A 17,543-nucleotide genomic window follows, 5' to 3' on the forward strand; every position below is an offset into this window, starting at 1 on the left:
CACTTCTATTTTATTCCATTTCTCTGGTGAAGCTGATGCTTGTCCTAGAATAACTTACTTAAGATTATGGTGTCACTTACCACTGTGTTGGTCATGTCACTCTCCAGGGCTCCTCATTGTTTTTTGAATGAAGGGAACATTTCCATGGCATTTAATGTTCTTCCTGATCTGGCCCCAACCTGCTTTTATGTTCATTTACTTTTCTCTGTCCTTTTTAAATTTATGATAACCCAATTTACTCACATTTTCTTTTTTCTTTTTTTGGAATAGGATCTCAGTCTGTCACTCGGGCTGGAGTGCAGCGGTGCGATCTCAGCTTACTGCAACCTTCACTCCCAGGCTCAAGCAATCCTCCCACCTCAGCCTCCTGAGTAGTTGGGACCATAAGGTGTGCCCCACCATGCCTGGGTAATTTTTTGTACTTTTGGTAGAGATGGGGTGCTGTCATGTTGTGCAGTCTTGTCTTGAACTCCTCGGCTCAAGCCATCTGCCAGCTTCAGCCTCCCAAAGTGCTGAGATTTAGGCCTGAGCCAAGGCACCCAGCACTCATATTTTCTTAAACATACCCTACTCTTTTCTTTTTTCTCATCCATGGGCTTTTGCTGGTACCACATCTTTTCCCTGTCTTTGTGAACACTTTTCTTTTTGGTCAAGGCCTTGATTAAGACTGTTCGTACTGAGCTCTAGAAACTCCATTGAAATCCCCTTGCTCTGTGCTCTCCTGACACTTTATGTAAACCCCTGTTAAGCTAGGATAACATACATCCCAGTTTGTTCTGGACAGTCACTGTTTATGTCTGTGGTCTCAGCTTCATTATCACTTTATAATGGTCATGCTAATTATAAAACTTAATTACATTTCTGCCTTATGTTAAAGTTAGATGTGGTTTATGTCATCATTGGACCAAGGGTTATCCTTGTATCTTCCAATGGCCAGGCTATCTATTTCTGTTATATTCATGACTTCCAGTTAAGGAAATTGGTGAGTTTTATTTCATTTCCATATAAGTAGAAAGGTTAGAAGATATAGTGTGTTTTATAAGCAGCTCAGAGCTGAAATGATTCTCATCTGTAGGCATTCGCTATTCTTTTTTCTTTCTTTTTTGGAGGACTCTATTTGATCTTGTTTCTTTCTTGAATGTAGATAGTGGGGATGGAGAACAGAACACCAAACCATATAGAGCAAGAACCTAGAGTGATTACCTAGTCAGGTCCCCTGCCTTCACTCATGTAAATAATCCTATAGTGGACATCTGCTTTGGGCTCCGCATCATTCATTCCTTTTCTTTGGGTAAGTTGCACCCTGATTTTCCTTTGAGGAAATTGGTCTCACCTAACTCTCATTAGCAGGGCTGTTGTGAGTAGAATGAGGCAAGTAAGGTACTTAGGGTGCGAAATTTAAGGAGGTGCTCACTTCCAGGGTTGTACAAGTACGAGGTTGGCAACCAATATAGTGCCTTCTTAAAGGTTGTCCCCTAGGTGCCTTGCTTGCCTCACCCTTGTACCACCCTTGTTCAAAACAAGAAGGGCTGACCGAATCCCTGTCATCAGGGATGAGGTTTGACACAAGCCTGGCCAAAGACCTTTCCTTCCCCTGGCCACATTGATTGATCGAGCTACAGTCATGTGGCACAATCATAGCCAACGAGATTCTATTCTGGGACTTTTCTTGGGAAAGCAGTCTCTCTTTTTGATACAGTTGAAACATGGAAGATGAAAGTCTAGAAATTCTGGGGCCACCATGTGGAGCAGCCTACAGGACAATGGAGCCACAGCAGAGGCAAGCAGACCCAGGGATGGAGAAGGGCTGCTTTCAGATGAATTGTTTGAAGGCAAACAATTACATATTGCCTGGTCTCTTCAGTTGTGACTGATTTCACCTAGATTTAGGGGCACATAATACATAACTCTTCACACTCACCCATCCACACACACCCCTTTCCTTTATTTTCATGCCAGTTTGACTTAGGTTTCTGTTTGTTTACAACTGAAAGAATTCTGGGCGTAAATATGAGAAGCCTAAAGCCCATGGAAGTTGACACTTGTTCCTGGTCACAAAACTTTAATGAAGTGTATAGAGGAAAGCTAGATCTACACTTCCTAGCACAGTGTTTCTTCATTCTACTGTCTCTGATATTCATCAGCACCACATAACAGCTTAGTCATTGAATCACTCATTTAAAGTGCATTTGGCAGAAATCATGAGTTAAAAGTTACTTAGGAACCAAGAGGCTGTGCTTGATTTTTTTTTTTTAATGTTAATTTCAGACTAATTTTCTGTTCAATTTTTAATGTTAACTGAGGGCACTGAAGTCAACAGAGATAAGGTAAAATTCGTCCAGTTCTCTGGACTTTTGTCCAGTGGCCTTTTTATTATACTTCTCAATCCCTCAAAACTAGAACCCCTCATTTTCATCTTTAGCTAGATTTTGATAAGTTGTTGAGCCCCAGGAATCAGTTAGGTGTCTAGATTATAGTTTATTACGATGCTTACTTGGCTTAAGAGCAAACAGTGGTGATTGATTTTTTGTCTCCCATTGGGGCACACAACTTGGTTTGCTAATGGTGACAAATGACATTAAGAGACAAATCAGTTTAAATTAATGACCCTACACTTGCAAAATACCTCAGGGAGGGTAAGTTCACTCTGATATTGTGGAGACAGTGGTATTCTTGCCACTTTCAATTAGTAAAGTTAATGAAAAAATTCAAAGGCCATCACAACTTCACACACTCTAGTGAAAACACAGACTGCTGGGCCCTGTCTCCAGAGTACTGGATTCAGTATGTCTTGGGTAGGGCCCAAGAATTTGTGTTTCTAACAATTTCCAAGATGATGCTGATCTTGAAGGTCTGCGGGCCACACTTTGAGAACTGCTGCTCTAGATCAAGAAGAATCCAAGAGAAATGGGGAATTGGTGAGAGATACTAACAAAGATTCATAGTCAAGATTAACTTTTTGAGTTTGTGATAGAAAGAGGAAAGAAAGTTGTTCCAAATGCCACTCTTGCGATTTCCCATAATTGTCACATTTTCCTTTATTAACCCTTCAAACCAAGGGTTATGCTAATAGAGTCCTTTTAAAATATTTGAAGGAATGCCTGTGGCAGTGGGATGTGTCATTTACAAGTAAGAAAACAAAGAGACATCTAATCATGATTAATTTCATTTTGACACTTAGTTTTCTAGGCCTAGAAATTTAACTTTTTTATTTCACTGAGTGGAGGTCAGTCTTTCAGGGATGGTGTGAATACACAGGAGACTGTTAAATAAGTCTGAATGCAAATTTATTAGTGCACAGTGAGAAATACAACAGGTAGAAATATTATTCTCATATCAGTAGATAACAGTTTCTTTTACAGTAAGCAAACTGCTATAAAAACCAAAATACCATCAGCTTACACCAGAAAGTTGCTTAGGGAGTGTGGCCCCAGAATAAGAGGCATTAGTTTAATTTGAGGACTATTGGCTATAGGTTGGTGTGATGCACTCACCTTCATTTGAAGATAGCTTTCCTTAAGGGACATGCGTACTGCTACCCTTTCACTAGTCCTCTTAGAGCTCTAAGAAGTCCTAGACACAATCTGCTTGATTTACCTGTTTTTCTGAAAACCAAATTGACCAAATGGCTTCCAGAATATATTAAGATATTCAGACAAGTTGCAAGCACATCTTGCTCTGGACATTCAGTCATTCTGTTGTGTGATTTTGTACAAATAGCTCTAGTGATCTATTTTGAGATATCACATTAATGTCTACCAAACTTAACAGGAAAAGGAAGTTAACTTTCCTCTGTGGATATGATGAGAAGACCTAAAGGAATATATGAGAAGTTCATAATTTGTTTGAATTTCATGCTTTACTCTTCATAATTCTAAAACCTTAGACCTTTGTCCTTAGAAGAATGCAGCCTGCTATCAATTCTTGAACCCTTGTCCACTGAGGTTCGTACGAAATTGAGTAAGTTTCCCTGGACCATACAGAAGTCTAAGCAAGGTTGCCTCAAGAATTATATGATGCTGGGAGGCTTATATTTTTCTATTTAATAGTGGTTCTAATTTATTTTTGATTTTATTTTTTTCTGAAGGATTTTTCCGTTTCTGAGAGAATCCCTCTGCTCTACCCTGATATGCATGTGGAGCAAAGACATTCTTGATTTTCATCACTTTGCTCACCCAAAATGTTTCTTTGTAGTGGGGTTTTACTGAAAGTTTAGGGTGATGATGGGGTAAGAGTGTTGGGAGTAGATGGGAGGGCAGGAGGCATGGTGTTTAACACACAGCATTATATAGCAAAGCCTTTGGAATGGAATGTTAGACATTTGTGTCCTAAATATGCTTCAGAATCTTATCACGTTGAACTGAATTTCTCATGGGACATTTTCCACCCCCCATGGACCCAAACTGCCGTATCATGCTACTGCTTCGATTTTTCCTAATGACTAATTTTTTGAGTCAGTAGGAACATTCTGAGTCTTGGAACAGTCTAGCTCTCTCCTTTTCCCCATCTGTGTCCATATCACTTCCTGAATGCCCAACTGTTAAAATCAGTGGTTTAGTATGGTATTTCTTAAACAAGGACAGCTCTCTATAGTCCACTGTACTAATAATAATGTTTCAAAATAATGAATAAATACTTGTACTCTAGAAACAATGTACTACATTTTCCTGCACAGTCCTTGGCAAATTGCTGTGCTCTGCAGTTTCAGAAGAATGGTATTGGTGGTCAAGTTTGTAGTTTAAATCTCAGAGAGCATTTACCTTTCCGTGACCATGGGCATAAAATATCCTCCCTTAGTCATGATACCTCCTTAAGGTCTGTACTATGTACTTACTATCTGCTATGTGTCACCATAGTGTGACTAGACTTAGATGAAAAGAGCCCAACTAATAGAAATAAGAATTAAAACTTTCTTAATACCCAGTCTGCTGGCTACACAAGTAGTTTTCATATTTCTCAAGAAAATTTAATATTTTCTTCACATTAAAACCCCAAGTTTCTAATTAAACCTTTTCCAAAATTATGTGTGTATGTGTTATTGATGTGTTATTGCTGATATTTTGTTTGAAAAACAATTGAGCCATGTATATTTACCTTACATCTGATCACTTTATGTGCTTTATCAATCCCAAGAATTGTAGAGTATATTTACTGGGCTTTCTGAATGAATACATACATATGATTTTATTAATGATAAAAATTTCTCTCCAATAGTCAACTCTCTTTGTCTGCTTCTTATACTATTGAATTGTCTCTACAAGTTTATAATGTTGAAAAATTTCATTTTTAATTTTCTATAGTTTATAAAAATTAAATGAGGAATAGATAGTGAATGCTGTTGAATGCCTTTGAAACAGCTGAATGATTAAATTATTTATCTTTTTTCTTATTAGGCCTATTTTTTGAATAATTATATTAAGAGATTTCCCAATCCTAGGCCTGAATTCTTGGGATAAACCCTACTTAGTCATGGTAGCTAATTCTTTTGTATTAATGAATTCAGTTTGAAATATTCATATTAATAAATGAGATTTTATGTGTGTGTGTGCTCTTTATGTCTAATTTTGGCCTTAGGGTTTGTTAGCTTATGAAAAAATTCAGTAGCTTTTGTAGCACAAGAATACTGTGGTTTTTGAAAGTCTATATAATTTGTAAGCTACTTTTAAAGGTAATTTTTAGATAAACTTTTATTTAATTTCCCTGAGAGTCTTTTCATATTTTATACTTTTTAATGGAATCATTTTAAATAATATATTATTTTCCCATAAACCCAAACATTCTATCAAGATGTTTTAATTTTTATAATTATACAGTATTTTTAAAATTTTCTTAATCTCTATTTTAATATTTATTATACAAATATATATTTTATTATTTATTACATTCATTATTTATTATATTTTATTTATATTTTATTTTATTTTTCCCCCCAAAATTAATATTTGTGATGTGATTTGGCCTTGTCTTCCCACCCAAATCTTACCTTGTGGCTCCCATTGTTCCCATGTGTTGTGGGAGGGATCCAGTTGTAGATGATCAAATCATGGGGGTGGGTCTTTCCTGTGTTGTTCTCATGAAGGAGAGTGGGTCTCATGAGATTTGATGGTTTTAAAAGCAGGAATTTCTCTGCACAAGCTCTCTCTCTTTGCCTGCTGCCATCCATGTAAGACATGACTTGCTCCTCCTTACCTTCTGCCATGATTGTAAGGCTTCCCCAGTCGTGTGGAACTGTAAGTCCAATTAAACCTCTTTCTTTTGTAAATTGCGCAGTCTCGAGTATGTCTTTATCAGCAGTGTGAAAATGGACTAATACAGTAAATTGGTAACAGTAGAATGGGGTGTTGCTGAAAAGATACCCTAAAATATGGAAGCGTCTTTGGAACTGGGTAATGGGCAGAGGTTGGAACAGTTTGGAGAGCTCAGAAGAAGATAGGAAAATGTGGGAAAGTTTGGAACTTCCTAGAGACTTGTTGAATAGCTTTGACAAAAATGCTGATAGTGATATGAACAATAAGGTCCAGGCTGAGATGGTCTCCAATGGAGATGAGGAACTTTTTGGGAACTGGAGCAAACTTGTTATGTTTTAGCAGAAAGACTGGCTGCATCCTGGCTCTGTCCTAGAGATTTGTGGAACTTTGAACTTGAGAGAGATGATTTAGGGTATCTGGTGGATGAAATTTCTAAGCAGCAAAGCATTCAAGATGTCACTTGGGTGCTTTTAAAGGCATTCAGTTTTATAAGGGAAGCAGAGCATAAAGTTCAGAAAATTTGCAGCCTGACAATGCAATAGAAATGAAATTCAAGCCAGCTACACATATTTGCATAAGTAATGAGGAGCCAAATGTTAGTTCCCAAGACAATGAAGAAAATGTCTCCAGGGCATGTCAGAGGTCTTCATGGAAGCCCCTTCCATCACAGGCCCAGAGGTCAGGAGGAAAACGTGGTTTCATGGGCTGGGCCCAGGGTCCTCTGCTGTGTACAGTCTAGGCACTTGGTGCTCAGCATCCCAGCCACTCCAACTATGGCTGAAAGGGGCCAATGTAGAGCTCAACTGTGGCTTCAGAGGGTGCAAGCCCCAAGCTTTGGCAGTTTCCATGTGGTGTTGAGCCTTTGGGTGCACAGAAGTCAAGAATTGAGGTTTGAGAACCTCTGCCTAGATTTCAGAAGATGTATGGAAAGCGGCTGGATGCCCAGGCAGAAATTTGCTGCAGAGGTGGGGCCCTCATCGAGAACCTCTGTTAGGGGAACGCAGAAGGGAAATATGGGGTCAGAGCCTCCACACAGAGTCCCTACTGGGGCACCACCTAGTGGAGATGTGAGAAGAGGGCCACTGTCCTCCAGAGCCCAGAATGGTAGATCCACCAACAGCTTACACCATGTGCTTGGAAAAGCCACAAATGCTCAATACCAGCCTGTGAAAGCAGCTGAGAGGGAGGCTGTACATTGCAAAGCCACAGGGGCAGAGCTGCCCAAGACAACCCCTTTTATTTGATAACTCAGTTATTTAAAAAAATTTATTTTTAGTACCAACTTGGCAACATAGCAAGACCTCATCTCCACTAAACGTAAGAAAAATCAGCCAAATATGGTGGTGCACTCCTGTAGTCCCAACTATCCAGTAGGCTGAGGCAGGAGGATGGCTTGAGCCCAAGAGTTCAGTGAGCTATGATTGCACCACACTGCACTCCAGCCTGGGCAAACTCAAAAAAAGCCCGAAGTTTATTTTGAAATAAAATTAGATTTACAGAAGCATTGCAAAAGTAGTTCAGAGAGGTCCTATATCCTCTTTACTCAAATTTACCTAATGTTAACATCTTATACAACCATGATATATTTGTCAAAATTAAAAAGTTATCATTAATGCAGTATTATTAACTAACTGTACTCTTTATTTGGATTTCATCAGTTTTTGCACTTTTTTTCCTCTTTCAGGATCCAATGCCTTTAATTTTCATGCTGTCTTAATATCCTCCAGTTTGTGACAGTGTCTTACGATCTTGACACTTTTGATAAGTATATTCAACCATTTTTTCAATGATGGTTAGTGATGGAACACATTCTTCATCTATTATTTCTGCTTCTATTCCAGTCATTCACTTTTTTCACCTTGGGAACATACATAATTAATAGGTTTGATCTCCATTGTCTTATTTCCTTATCTGTCATGTTCTTTCAAAGATTTTCTTCTCTTTTACACCCTATCACTTTAGAGTGTTCCTTATGTTTTTCTTCTACCTTGATTTTTTTTATTATCTGCAATGCCATTCTCTTTATCATCAACATTAAAAATTTTTCTGGTCTAAAGTGGGTTTACATGCAACACTTTCTTACATAACATTTGATCTTAGCTTGTAATCTATGCATTTCATCGACTATAATTACATTTCAGCCCATTGGTGCCTTTTCATTATATGCCCAAGTTTCATAGAGCAGAAAGTAACAAGGGAAAAAGAAAATAAAGTAGGTATAAAAAGAAAAGTGGAAAGAAGTACATGCTGCTGCATAGAGAGAGAGGCAGAGACCAACTGCTTTGGTTTTGAGGATTTGCAATTCAAATCTCTTCTGAAGCCTGACTACATTACATCGCCAAAAGCTTTGCAGCAGTTTCTTCTGGTTCCTATAGTGAATCATTTTCGGAAATTTGTTTCGTACAAAATTACCTTTTCCTTATTTTTCAGGACTTTTTGTTTTGAATAGGCCCAATTTTGTCTTTCCTCTCCTTACACATCCTCAAGTGTGGTGTGTTTGATCCACACAGTTAACCAGCCTTCAGTCCATTAGAAATTACTTTGATTTACTTCTGCCTTCCTTGGGCACTGATTGAGACCCCTTTCTACATCCACAGATGGAAATACCTGTAGAATTCCAGCTTAAATTCTAAAGCTGAGCATGCTCTAATCTAGTGTTGCTCTGTTGAAAAAAGTGAAATGCTCTCCTGTTCTGGATCACTGCTCAGTTTCTTGAGATTCCAGGTAATATGGTGTATACAAAATAGACTTCCTTAAGATGAACTGCATCCAGATTTCTTCCTATTTCTATCCACAACAATTTACTTTGGGTGGCTATACTTCCCACAGAGCAATATGGCATTATTCTCCTCCATGTTTCCCTAGCTGTTGTTTTATGAGACCAGTGGTTTCTGGGTAGATATTAAAAAAAATGAGGCAAAGAGTAAAGCAAAGTGCTAAGAGCACAGAGATGACTACATTCTTTAAAAGATTAATACAGATTGCCAGTCAATTGTGGGAGGGTGAAAATTATCCCCCTATATTTTGAAGGGTGAGCAGAACTGCTTAGCCATGATGCAAAGGATGGGGAGAGTACATTTTTTTTTTACTTTGCGTATTAATTAGTTGATTCAACAAATATATATATATATATATTGGATCATTGTTATGTGCAAGGAACTGTACTTCATCCTGGTAACACATATCTAAACAAGAAAGTCATGTTCCCTGCCTCCATTAATTTTTTTTCTCAGTTGCTGGAAATTCATTAGCATTTTTGAATGTTGGCATTTATGGCGTGTACCTTTCTCCATAGAGTTGTTATCATAACTAAACATGATAATCCATGTCTGGTGTCTCCTGCATGGTAAGCACTGCATGTTAGCTTTTTTTTTTTTTAATTATGATTATTATGAGTACTACTGCTTTCTCTATTACCATTGGTCAGACATTAAGGCAAACACCTCGCATGCATCATCACATTCAGTCTTCAGAACAAGCCTTTAGGGAGGATGTCAGCCTTAGTTTTCAGTGTGCTGTTTTTATCTATTTTTTTCTTGGGCATTTTGGTGAACTGTTGGAGTAGGCTGTGTAAGGGATTGATAATAATTTTTCTTTCTCCTGTTCTCTTTGATCCTGTTTCCCATTTTTGCCCATTAATTTTATCATTCATTGATGATGGTACTGACACCAATTTTAATACCTGTTGATTATTCTTGTTCACAACTATTACTGTGGTGTTTACTAAATTGGTTATTTTTTATTTCCATCACCGTACCTACTGTTGTTCATTGGTATTTTGCTGTAGCAAGAGCTTGCACTTCTCCTCTCTTTAATTATGAAACTTTATTTATGTCAGTATATACTCATGAATATTCATTTATAACCATTAAATATTTTGTGACTCAAATTGACCCAGGTTTGAACATTGAGAGCCCTTTACAGTTGTCTCCTGTTTTGGATAATATTTTAAATTGGAAATCTCTTAGCTTTTTCTGCCAAGTTTACTATTATACAAAATGTTGAAAGAATTATACAGTAGATACTCATATGGATTCTACAATTTGCATTTTTTCTGTATTTGCTTTATAATATAGCTATCTAACCATCAATCATCTTATCCTTTGTTGATATGACAAAGTATGCTGCCGACATACGTACACTACACCCCAAAACACTTCAGCTTGCAAATCATTATCTAGAGTTCAATATTTGTTTATAGTTCGTTTTTGAGGTATAATTAAATAATATGAAATGAACAAATCTTAAGTGTGCCATTAAAGGAGTTTGGATAAATGCATATACCTGTATAAAGCAAATCCCTCTAATGATATACAACATTATCATCATCACCCTAGGAAGTTCCCTAATACATCTTTATAGTAGAGAGATTTATATTCTTTTGGGTATATACGCAATGATGGAATTGTTGGGTCAAATGGTAATTCTGTTTCCTCTTATTTGAGGAATCTCCACGTGGCTTTCCACAATGGCTAAAAAATACCTATTAGGTACTATGCATATTACCTAGACGATGAAATAATCTGTACACCAAACTGCCGTGACATGCGGTTTACACATATAGCAAACTTGCACAGGTACCCCTGTGCAGGTTAAGAAAAAAAAAAAAAAGAAATTCCCTAATTCTTCTTTCTTTCCAAGTAACCACTGTGCCCACCTCCCTGTGGACTAGATTTCTCTCTACTAGAAGTTGATATAAGTAGAATCATACATTAGATACTCTTTTGTAGGGTTCCTTTCACTCAACATGTTTTCAAGATTCATCACATTGTTATTCTCAGTAGTTCATTCCCTTTAATTATTGAATAAAATTCCATTGCACAGACATAACACTGTTTATCCATTTTCCAATTGGTGAATACCAGGACATTTCTAATTGTTGCCTATTATGAGTAAAGCTGCTATGAATCTTCTCGTCCAAGTCTTTCTGTGGACCCTAGAAAGGGTTTTGCTCCCTGAATATACATCACAGATGTGAGCCATACCTCCTTCTCTCACAGCTTGCTTGCCGCCAGCCTCACCCATGTAAGACCTTGTGGCCCTATTTGTACCAATGATTCCACTCCCCTGACCCTGCTTATTGGGTGGTGTATACACCTAACCCATTTGGAGAAAGCAGATTATTTTTTCTAAGAACCTAAACTTCTGGAGCTATGGACAAACGTAGGCATGGAGAAATAGAGAAAGCCAATTTGCCAAATGAAGAATGCAAACTTAGGGGGACAGAAACAAGGGGCAGGATAGCCTGTCCTAAAGAGGGAGAATGGAAAAAAGCTGCCTATTTTTGATGGTTTCCTCATTCTGGACTCTCCAAGGCCTTGGTTGCATTTCCTTTCTCAGGTTTCATAACATTTTTTTCTATATAATAATACATTCTCTAATAAATTATATTATTATTTATTCAAGTTAGCTCAATATATTTTGGATATTTCCTACTGAAAATCTTGACTAAATCACTGAAAACAAAATACCACAAGTATAGATTTGTTGTTTGGTCTAAATTCCAGTCTGTACACATAACAGAGCCTAGCATAGAGTATATACTCAATAAAGATTTGTTGACTGATGAATGACTGAAAAGTGTAAACACTGTGAACAAGGCAATAATAAAGGTGATTGGTTGGTTATAGTCTAGGATAAATGGCTCAATCAGAAAATTTCCTGTGAGCAGGTTTTTAATGACGGGAAGGAGGAGAGAATATCCAACTGGGGAACTTTCTACCTGAGTAAGGAATGATTTCTCCTATAGCCTCCTAAAAAAGGAGGGCTCTGGAACAAGAAATATAGCAAAACCAAGTATTCCTACAACACATAAATGGTCAGGGCCCCATGTGAGGCACTGCAGAAAAGATAGAGGACTTAGTCTTAGTTCTCTACCGTTTTTGGATGCAGACTTAACCTACTTCACCCTCCTGTTTAGGATCCAGGCAGAGGAAATGGAGTGAGTGAATGTTAGAAGCTAGGAATTTTTCTCTCCCTCCCTCTGGAAAGGCTTTATCTAACTTTCTCTGCAGTGGAAACTTAGAGACACTCAGCATTCAGATAAAGTAGGTTGCCCAAATTTTCATTATCCCAATCCACATTGGAAATGTGTCTATTTTCTGAGAAACCACTGAGCTCAATCTACATTTCTTATTACCATTTAGAAAAAGAGGGATGGCAGTTGACTGTAACAGATAAAGGGCAATTGCTTATTTTTCAATCAATTCTTATTGATTTGGGAGACACAGGTCCTTAACTGTATGTGTGCTTCATTTTCCCGTTGGAAATTTCTACTTCATTTGATAAATGGATTCTAGTTTAAATTACAGTGCAACATCCTTGTGTGCATTGTAGGAGGAGGCTTTAGGTCTTTCAAATACAAGAGAGGAGTGTTTACAAAACAAGCAAACCTTTCCCTATATTGGCTGCCTTGACTGGTAGTGCAGGTTCTGAAATCAGACTGCCTGGATTTGAATCCTGGCTCGATCACTTACTATCTTTGTAATGTTGGGCCAGCTGATTCTCCTCTTGATGCCTCAGTTTCTTCATCTTTGAAATGGGTGTAGCTCTAATAGTATTTACCTTATGGTGTTGTGAGGATGAAATGAGGATAATTTTATGTAAATGAAATTCCATGTAATAAAAAATATTTTACATGAAAGGACTGAGAAAGCATTTAGTTCAAGCCTGGTCTTTAAACTTTTTTTGTTTTCTTTCTCTTAGGACCGAAGGGTCAGCATTACTTCATGACTGAGCCTGCAAGTCTCGTTTCATTTTCCCTGAATTCTTTCATTTTCCCTGAATTCTTTGCAATAAGTTGTTGAAATACTTTTATATGCCCACCTTTCAACATTTCTAATTGTACTACCAATAAGATTTTGGATATGTCTTTATTTTCATACCACTTATTTTTCTTTTCATTTTGACACACTTGCAAGTGCTTATAGATTGATTCTATATTTGTATTATATACATCTCTCATAAATATATATGTGTATATATGTAATAATGGTTTGCTTATAATTGATTCACAAAAATGGGAACACAGATCAAAGATGAATTATTTTTAGGATTATGGTACAGGGTTCAGTAGTTTAATAGACATTTATACTGATTATTTCTTTAAATCCTCTTTTGAAAATCTGATCTTATTTTGGTATCATGTGAAAACAGCATTTAAACTGTATTTTTTTGTCAAATATATGTTTCTAAAATTATTTATTTCATACTAAATTTCTTACTGTTAATCTCTAAAAGATAGCTTTTTAGCATAACCAAAATAACGCATCTAAAATATTCACATCTAAGTTAGAAAAAACTTTTATATTGATATAATTGTAAATTCAAATGTATTATAGTTGTAATAAATAATGCAAAGAGATTCTATATATCTTTTTCCCAGTTTTTCCTAATGGGAGCATTTTGCTTAACTGTGGTCCAATATCACAACAAGGAAATTGACACTGATGCAATCCATCACATACTAAAAATTTTAACTATAATTCTTTTCATATTATTAAAAATGAAGGTACTGCCCAAATTTCTGTATTGTCTCATAATATTTTCCCAGATGATTTGTTATAATAAGAGGGATCCTTGCTTTCTTAAGAACAAATCAAACAAATCTCTTTCTGAGTAATATTTGCTGCCTTACACAGCCTAACATGGATATGTACAGAATGGAAAAGAACAGACAGGTGAAGAGAATCGAGAATCCCATCGAGTCACAATCATTATGCCCAATTTGCAGGTGACTGAACTGAAGTACATAAAAGATAAGTACTTGTGCAAGGTCCCATGGATGGCTAGTGCCACAGCCGGAATTCTAATCTGAGGTTTTCATGTTTTCTGTGACAGCACAAGAGATCCATGGAAGCTCTGGGGAAAAAAATCTTGTAAAAATTCAAGACATTTTACAGCCTGCAGGACTGTTGGGACTCAAATATTGCTGATGCAGCTTAATATGTTCTGGTACACTGATTTCTAGAGGTAGTTAGTGGGGCTGTAGATGAAAGGACATAAGACTTGACCTTAAGGACAAGGGATCCACCCTGCTCCCATCATTTACTGGTAGTGAACTTTGGGCAGGTCATTTAATCTTTTTGAAATTCTATATTTCATCTACACAGCAGGAATATGAGTACCTATTTTATAGTTTTATTTGCTGATTACACAAGATAATATTTGTGAAGCTGCTAGCACATAACAGTGCTCAATAAATGCTAGTTCAACCTGAATGCTTGGCAAATAGCAAAAAACAAATGCTACAGAAAATGTTATTCAATGTTTGCAATGAGCCTGAAAATTTGAAGACTAATTTTGAAAGAATTCTTCAGAGCAATTTAATTTTTCTCAAGGCAACAGCAAAGGTTGATACAGGGGCTCCTCTTTTGTATAAGGTGTCATGGACAAGGGGCTGACATTCATCCCTGCTTCATTTTGGCCCCAAGTCCTTTACAGATTGGTGCTGACACACGCTCAAGAAACCCAGGCAAATCATCTGCTTGGTTCCTAACAAGCTGCTTGTGGTTTTAGCCAGAGTCAGTTTAACATCAGTGGCCCCTTTGTAAAAACTGTTTTGTTCTGTTTTTCTTAGGAACAAAATGCCAGCCTGGTCAAGATGTAGAAACTTGCTGTTCCATTGTAATAGGATATGCATTTAAATGGGAGTTATGCAAGCTGAAGGATACTCCTGCTAGTGTTAGATTCAGCAAGCCAGTGGGAAAATCTACTAAGTCCTCTGGAATCGCTGAGCCTGAAGGCCTCTGGGGCTGGAGGCATGACTGGCTAGGACCAGCTTGCTTTTAATGTAGATATTTTGTTTCTGCTCCACCACTGGGAGAAAAACATCCCAAATAAATTCTACTATTTTTTCTCTTCCTTTATAACATGTTATTTCTGCACTTATGATTTTAGAAAGATGTTATTTCCAAACTTTTGGGTATAAAGCTAAAATTTCTTTTACAACACCTGCCACAATGCTGTATTTTTATTTTCCCATAAGAATTTCTTTATTATGAAATTCACAAGTTGAAAACATCAATTGTTTTGTTGTGTAATTCAAGTTCTAAATGCATCTTCTTTTCTTTTTAGTCTATAATATCAGAATTTACAAAATGAGTTAAAAAGCACACTATTGGCTTAGGCCTTGGGCACTACATTAACAGTTTGGTGAGGGTTTTAGGATGCTTTGAGATGTTGTTAAAATCTTTTGGTGATATTAGGAGGAATCTCTAAAAGTTTTGCAATTTAACTATTTAAATAAGCGCTAAAGATTTTCTGTGAAAAGAGCACAAAAACTCTTTAAACAAAGACCCATTTCACATTTTAATGCAAATTACTATAATTTGGAGAGTCTGTCTATATTTCTAAATATAACACTGCATAAAATTAGTGGCATATTTCGTATTATCCACTCACTTATACTACTCTCACTCTGAAAAGCCTTATAGGGATGAATAGATTGCCTGCACAAAGTGGGTGGATAGGCTTTCAAATGTTTAAAGAAGAGATGAGACTATAAAGAATATAGAATGCTGATGAAAACATTCCTCAAGCTTGATACAAGCGTCCATATCAATAGTGGTGGAAGAATGAGACCCCTAAGTACCCTAAGTAATTACTTCTCCTGTGGTTCGCCAAGATCATGCAACCGGGAGGCAGTGGTTGCTTCAGCAGTCTTGCCATATAAGCGAAGAACACTGGAGTTCATTTCTAGAGGTGCTGATAATTGCCTCATTCATGATAAAATGTTCCATAGTATACCACTCCCTTTCTTCACACATATATTTTTACCTAATTTATAAATTACTGCCTTTAAATGAGTGAGTCACGTGTAACAGCTGTTTGATGTTTCTCTGTGCAGTTGGCCAGCCCTAGGAGATCAACATGGCGGCCTCCTTTCCCCTTTTTTCTTTCCCCAGTATGCGAGGTGGAGACCAAAGGGAGGAGAAGGAAAGACTAGGAGAGCGACTCTTTCTTCCATCCCACATCAGTTTAATATCTCTAGAGTAGGAATTCTGCACAGAAATGACTACGCACGAGGCCTGCTAATTCAAATCCCTTCACAGACGGAAAGACCCGCGATGCTAGTCCAGGAGTCCGAAGGCGACTGTCTCCTCAGTCCAGATGGCAAGGGTTCCCCAGCTGAATTAGTGAACAAACGCTCTACATTTTAACAACCTGACAAGCCCTCAACTGTAATATTAAACCTCTGATAGAAACAGACATTTCTAACCACCTCAGGAATGTAGCGCAGGTTATGAAAATGAAGATTGATTTAGAAGGGGAAAGGCTCTGTTGTTTTTGATGTTGAGAATCTGGGAAGGAAGAGAAATTAGATGGAGTTATAAGAAGACTTCCCAGCCACCTTATAGAAACCGGTGCAAATGAGTGACTAGGCTAGAAAGCCAAATGCCCAGGCTGCTGTGATGCTGTGACTTAACCTTCCCTCTCTCAAGTGCTTGAGGCCAGCAAGCCAGCAGAATAAAAGCAGCAACAAAACTAAGGCTGATTCAGGGAGGCTGCAAAGCTTACCAATAAATCCCAAATGAAATGCATTTTTGGGTTCCAGGATGTCCCGAATGGGAGCAAGTAATATACTTAGTGCTTTACTTACTTGTGGAGGCCCTAGGATGTGAGGGATTGTTCAAAAGCCTAAACTGCACTAAATGGGTCCATTTACAAACTATACATTCTGCTCCTCTGTGTGCTTTTAGACAAAAGAAAGTTTCAATATATTTAGGAGAATTTGGTGATTGTAGTATCCAAAGCTAAATGGTGGAGTGAGGGTGTAGTCTTTCTGAATCCTGGGCATCTCTCTTTTTCTCCCTCTGTTTAAAGGGCAGGAGTTTTCCTCAGAGTTTCTTGTGGAAAGTTGTAGTCTTCTCAGGATTTTTCTAAATATAGGAGATAGGTTATTTTGGTGTTGCCTGAAGCCTGCCTTTTTTCTAGGGAACTGGGGCCGTTAGTTCAAGAACCACTTGGCGCACAGCTATACATGTAGAAAGAGTCTGGCTTCCCCACTCTGGTTGGGCCACTCTGTTGGAACCCAGGAAGAGTGGAGAGACTTAGAAAGCCACACAGAATAGGGAATTGGCATAGAGAGATGCCACAGGATTCCAAAAGGACAGGGGATTTGGAGCATGGAGCCACTCAATGGAAGCTCAGGGCTAGAAATGAATTCCTCCTTGAGAAGTTCTGCTGGTGCTGATGATAGTGGAATATGGTAGATTCTGTTCAGATTATAAACGACAATTTACCTTTGTGTCACTACGTACAGACTGCATCTATAGCTTGAGAGAGAAGATAACA

Source organism: Pan paniscus, chromosome 11, assembly GCF_029289425.2.
Source record: "Pan paniscus chromosome 11, NHGRI_mPanPan1-v2.0_pri, whole genome shotgun sequence".
Lineage (NCBI taxonomy): Eukaryota > Metazoa > Chordata > Mammalia > Primates > Hominidae > Pan > Pan paniscus.